General features: G+C 43.5%; 1 protein-coding gene across 4 annotated transcripts in view; it reads right to left on the bottom strand.

Moving 5' to 3' along the window:
- Nucleotides 1-2,154: 2,154 nt before the first annotated feature.
- Nucleotides 2,155-6,000, bottom strand: part of BTBD3 (BTB domain containing 3) — a 110,496-nt gene continuing 106,650 nt past the window's right edge. For 2 of the 4 annotated variants that reach the window (XR_014183692.1, XR_014183693.1), the window contains exons 9-11: nucleotides 4,003-4,158; nucleotides 2,769-2,838; nucleotides 2,156-2,207 (exon numbers count right to left, since the gene is read on the bottom strand). The gene's annotated coding sequence lies outside the window, so the exon portion shown is untranslated. Of the gene's footprint in view, nucleotides 2,208-2,768; nucleotides 2,839-4,002; nucleotides 4,159-6,000 lie in introns of all 4 variants that reach the window. The other 2 variants (XR_014183691.1, XR_014183694.1) reach the window with 2 other exon arrangements.

The following is a 6,000-nucleotide window of genomic DNA, read 5'->3' as shown; positions in this document are numbered from 1 at the left end:
GGCACATAAAAAGCATTTACAGCTGAGTTTGAAAGATAATTTGGTACCCAGCACCAAAGAGTTTGCACATCATCTGGGGACAATTTTGACCAGCATTAGTTAACCAGCAATTTCCTTCCTCATTGGCTTTTAACCACTTATTGTTTGTAGTGCAGTATAGGAAGCTCTGCAATAGACACTAAAGCATTTATGAGAGGGAGCAGGAGTCACTCCAAGGGAGTCAGTTAAAGCTCAGCATGTGTTATTCAGCTGGAAATCATAAGGCATCTCTGGGAACATTTAGGTGACCCCTGAGGCAGAAAACAAAACCTGACGGCACGTTCCTGCTCCTACAGAGGAGGTTGCCAACATCATCCTCAATCTGTGCATTACATGCAATGTAAGTGCACATATACTTGCTAATCTTATGGTTAAGTTTGATCCCAAATTCTACCTGTGCCTGCATACCCTCTGTATTCACTCCTGTCTCTCCTCCCTGTCTTTAAGGGTTCCCTGCCCTTGGCAGTCTCTTCCTCCTTTCACTACCTATCCAAAAATGTCCACATTTTTCCTCATAACTGTGCTGATACAGTCTTCTGTCCCGTCATCTCCAGCTATCCAGTCATTACATGTTTTTGAGAAATAAAATAAAAATAAAGATGTTATGATCCTGATAAAATAATTGCTTTGGACATTGCACAGAGAATTTAGGAAGCTTGAATCTCCCAGTTTCAGAAACCAGGGAACTGTTTTACTTAGTACATTGCCTTTTTGCAGAACTGTTCAGAAAATGTTGTTCTGAACTAATAATTCCAGAACTAGTGAGTACTGGCAGCTGGGTCTGAGATTCTGAAACGGATGAAAGACACTTGTAATTCGTGTCCAATTTATTCAGTAAGGCAGCACCGGATCTAGGAATGAGCCCAGGTTATTATGACTATAATGTGCGTGTCATGCCATTTCACAGGACAGCAATGCCAGTGGCTGACTGTCACATTGGAGGGACCGAGCTATGAGTTCCGTACAAGAACACAATGTTGCAGGTGGACGTGAGAACAGCTCTGCAGTCATTTGCCAGCGGCTGGAGGACTGGCCACCTCTCACACACAGCAAAGATGAATAGCCACAGTGGTTTAACATCGACTCTATTAAAGATCCTCATTCCTCTGGCAAATTGAGTTGACTTGCAGGACAATTAAACTATTTGTGACACCATCCAGTCTGTTCGGTGCTGTTAAATTCCAACACAAAATGAGTCTCATTTCAAACAGCAGCACTGGTAATAGATAGCCTGCTCCTTGTAATGAGATCCTTTCATCTCATTTGATGAGTTAACAGTGAGCAATCACAATAGTTAGCAATGCAGATAAAACATAACTGCCGGCTTCAGAGCTGGCAGAACGGGATGGGGCCTGCACAGAGCTGAAGTGTCAGGCTCCCTCAAAGCTGAAGTCAACCCCTTCCTGCACAAGGACCAGCAGTTCCAAAATAGCGTCAATTTTGCTGCCTCTCAGGCAGAAAATTCTCCCTTTAGACAACCACAAACCTCTGTGAGTGTGAATCCAAGCCTCAAGCTCTCACACAGCAGTTTCTAGAAGTAACCCTTCTGTTCAGCCTGTGCTGTAGCAAGGGCATAATGCTGCTGTGTGCTGAGGGGCAGTCCCTGAGTCGTGGTTGGGATCCAGCAGGCTGCGAATTCACCTGCTGCAATCTGGCAACGAGCACCCTGCTCTTGGTTTTCACCTCTGCTTCTCTCCCACAAAAAAACATCCCAGTATGGTCAACAGTTCCTCCAGATTAGTCTGAGAAAGCTGAACAACGCCCGCCCACACACATAAAGACCTCTGCAAATATTTCTGCGCGCCACTCCAAGTGCAACGTCTTTCTTCCATCTTACTTTTCTCACTGAAATTCAGAAGAATGCATCTTTCTTATTAAAAAACAAACCCAAAACCAATCTCATACAGAGAAACCTTACCAAAACTGGGCATCCCACTGCAGATGCATTTTTCCCCAGAGGAGAGGATGCGAAAGCAAACAAAACATGGCAGATGTTAGTTGTGGTGTTCAGTGTGCTGCTGGAAGGTGCTCAGATCCTGTAGTGATGAGAGCTCAGAAGTCTATAGTGCAGAAGCCAAACACTTCAAGATGAGATTTTCATGTTGCTCTGTTTCGAAATACTTCAAGAAGATGTGGCACAGAAATAATTTAGGCAAGAAGAGATTTTCCTAAGCAAGACAGAATAATAAAACTTTACATTTTGATATACAGCTGAAATTACACTATTTGAAAAGGCAATATCTCACCTGAAACACTATCAAAATCGTTTGATTTTTCCATCAAAATGTGGAGAAGATTATGAACACTACAGCAAATTTTTTTCAGATTGAAATACAGGCTCTCCTGCATATATAGGGCTTTGGAAATCACAACTTTTCTTCATCCTTTCTAATCACTTTGAATTAACTAGCTACCTACTTCAGCTTGTTTTTAAACTGCAGTGAGAGACATGGTTAAATTCTCAGATGTATTAAAAGTATCCTAAGTGACTGAAAATGAAAAAAAAAACCCAACTCACAGGTTGTGCATGTTGCTTTATATCATCATTTGACTTCAGGATGCTGGAGTTTGCTTTATCAGGATTTGACACTATCTACTTGACTAAGCAGTAGCTCAAACACACACAAAAAATGTAATAAAAAGACCGAAAATGTCATGCCTGTGAGCTTCAAAGCAGCACAAGGCTTGACTAATTTAACACCTTTTTTACTCTTAAAGGAGCTGCTTACCCTTTGATTCATCTTGTGTTCACCCAGGATCACCCTGTCACTATTGCTCAGAGCTGTAGTGCATTTCTCTCTGTGCAGTAAAAGAAAAAAAAAAGTTAGAGAGATAATTAAAAAATTAATGGCCTCTGCTTAAGAATTCAGTGTTAGCACATGATCTTTGTAGAAGAGCTCATTACAAATGCATTATGCTAGTGAGAGAGCAACAACCTGCCTGCACCAAAAGGGTTTGCAAAGGTGTGGGGCGGTTAAACAGGAGAAAAATTCTCTCCTAGGGAAAGCGGTGACAGAAACTGCTTTATGCTTCTTGACTCCTGGCTTTGATTCAAGCACAATGTCACAACCGATGTACATCTGATTGCTCTTCCCAGCCAGGGCTGTTATGTCCCCAGGGAGACAAATCGCACCCGGGGAGGTGGGCAGGGGTTGCCTGGTGCCTTTTGCACAGTGTCCTGATGGTAAATAAAGAGACCAACAACCTGCCCAGTGAACGTGGAGCCATTTCTAACCTGTGATGGGGGTATCCTGAAACCGTGCCAGGGACAGTGGGTGACACGAGCCCAGTGGGTGTCCCAAGAGCTTTCCTGCGATAAGCCCCATCTTCTGTGAACTAATGATGTGAGCTAAGGAGAGAGCCCACACAAGCCTTAAGTCCATTCCTGTTGTAGAAACATACCCCACAACAAAGTGTAACTGCAGAATACATACAATTCACTGCCATCAGCTGCTAATGTTAAAAAAACCCAAAAAACCCAACCCAACAACATAATGAAACAAACTGCCAAAGCCATGGATGCTATTTAGATACAGTAAGACTTTAAAAATTTACTCATTATACATCTTCTCTAACTGGAGCCTTTAGATTTTCCTGATTTTCTCTGGAAGCAGGGGGACAAGAAATCTTGCCCTTTTTTCCTTTTACTGAAGGCAGTGTGGCTTCTCTCCAAGTCATACATTGCACAAGATATTTTGGAGATCAGCAAGCAGAAGTTGCAGTAGCATCCAGGTTCCTTCTTCATGTTGAATTTAGGATTATAGGAACCCAGGTATAATTTCACACACACACACAAAATGGGAATAGAAATAAGCAGCCTAAATTAGCATGCAAAGTGGAAGCTCTATTTTTTCATGGGTGAATATTAATTCTACAGAAAAGAAGTAGGACTATTAATAAAACAGTTTTTCCTTTTAACCAAAGACATTATTAAAACAAGAAGCTATTTGAAAAATTCCTCACCAAATATACCTGACAAAATATCCATGTCTTCCTTCTTTCCTTGCCTTTTTTTCTTCTTTTCTGCTCTTTAAGGGAATTATTTCTTTTTCTATTCTTCTGTTGTCACATCTGTGAGGATTATTTGTGTTGGTTTTTTTCCAAGATATTTCAGGTAGCCTGGAAGCATGTGTATTGTAAATCAAATTAAGATCCAGGCAGGCAACATGAAGGGCTCAAAAAAGTTACTGCAAATCGGTGAAGAAGTGGGAGAGAAGCTGGAGTCAGAGCTGGTGCCTGGGGGCCGCTCTGTGGGTGCAGGGCAGGGTCTTTACTTGTCCCCTAAATCACATGGGGTCAGGTTTGCCACCCGTCACATCACAAGAGGCTCTGTCCACCCACCCCATCACCCATCCGGAGCCTCTGTGCTTGGCCTGGCTGCTACATGGAAAAATAAGGAATAAAAGCAGCAAAACAGAGAGCGAGCAGCGCAATAATGCAGTGGAGGGGCTGCAGGAATCTTGTCCCATTTGTGATTCTTGTGAATGGCTGCGCCCTGCTCTGGGAAGCAAATTGCAGGTATTTCACAGGAAAGATAATCTTTTTTTGGATGAAACAGCAGCACATATCCCTATGCCAACTCGGTGGAAACAGCTCCTTAACATGGGAGATGTTAAAATAAGGTTTTCAACACCAAATGTGGTTTAAGTTATAAGAATACCCAAGGACAGGTATGTCTGCGGGCATGTGAAAGTATACACATTAGCTTATCAGTCTGCAATGCCCAAACGTAGCCACCAAACTGAGCAGCTCAGTGAGCTGAAGAGAATTAACACATCAGGAGCAAAATGTAGTGAAAAAGCATTTGTTTTTCCTCCTGTCCATGCTGCCTTCCTGAGTACCTGGAGAGTGGGAACACGCTAAACAGACTGTATTGTACCAAGTGTCATATGGCATCATTAAATTTCAGATGTGCCAGTAGATAATTCAGATAAAGACCAACAGGCACAAGGACGCACAGAAGCGTTATCAGCCACAACTCCAAGGATGACAGGTTGTTACCACAATTTCCTAAGAGGCTGCAGCTGTGAACTCCCTTTTCTTTTATTTTTCACCCTCCCACTCAGCAACCTTCAGAAACTGGAGTTTAAGTCTCTTTTAAGTTGATGTGCTACAAAGAAACCAAAAGAAAGCCGCAGGGGGAAGGTATTGGCTTTAGCTATTTGAGCCAGCTTTTTACATTGCTATTCTTTGCCCAACTCTGAGAAAACGAAATCCCTTTATCCTCCGATTCCCTACCTAATCAAAACTAGGTTATTTTATCCAAATAGCCAAGCCACGTTGCTTAACGCCTGCATTGATTTCAGCCCCCGGAGAGTCAGCTCTGAAAGATTTTCCTTGAAGGACTAGTCAGAAAGGAGAGTAATTTTTGCTGCTGCTGACATGAAGCTCTACCTTAAGTCACAAAATTATTACTCTTCCCATCAAGAAAACAAACAGTGCAGCAGCATGAGCAGGGACTATGGGAATGCAGGCACCGAGGGGTGCAGGCAGCAACCCCACTCTGGCCAAAAAAGGTGGTGGATGCCCCATCCCTGGAGACATCCCAGGCCAGGCTGGACGGGGCTCTGAGCAACCTGAGCTGGTGAAGATGTCCCTGCTCATGGCAGGGGTGGCACTGGATGAGCTTTGAAGGTCCCTTCCAACCCAAACTGTTCTGTGACTCTATGATATAGCACATCATACGCAAGTACGGGGCATCTTCGAACCCCAGGTCTGGCAGGACTCCCCTGTCCTGGGGAAGAGGTGGCTGCAGCCACAGCTGCAAAGCCAGGGAATGTGACCCTGACCCTACCCTTAACCCAGCCTGATTTTGGAATATAAATGAAGAGCACTTTCTGTGGGCATCCTGCCAGTGGAGAACACAACCCCTTTGGCTCCCCAGATCATGCAGATGAAACCCAGCCATCATTACAGAGCTGGGTCCCTAGCAGCAGCTGAAACAAAAAGAACAGATTTCAA

The sequence above is a fragment of the Streptopelia decaocto genome (assembly GCF_964273445.1).
Source record: "Streptopelia decaocto genome assembly, chromosome: 3".
Lineage (NCBI taxonomy): Eukaryota > Metazoa > Chordata > Aves > Columbiformes > Columbidae > Streptopelia > Streptopelia decaocto.
The sequence above is the reverse complement of the archived record's forward strand: the minus strand, read 5'-3'. Positions and strand labels throughout refer to the sequence as shown.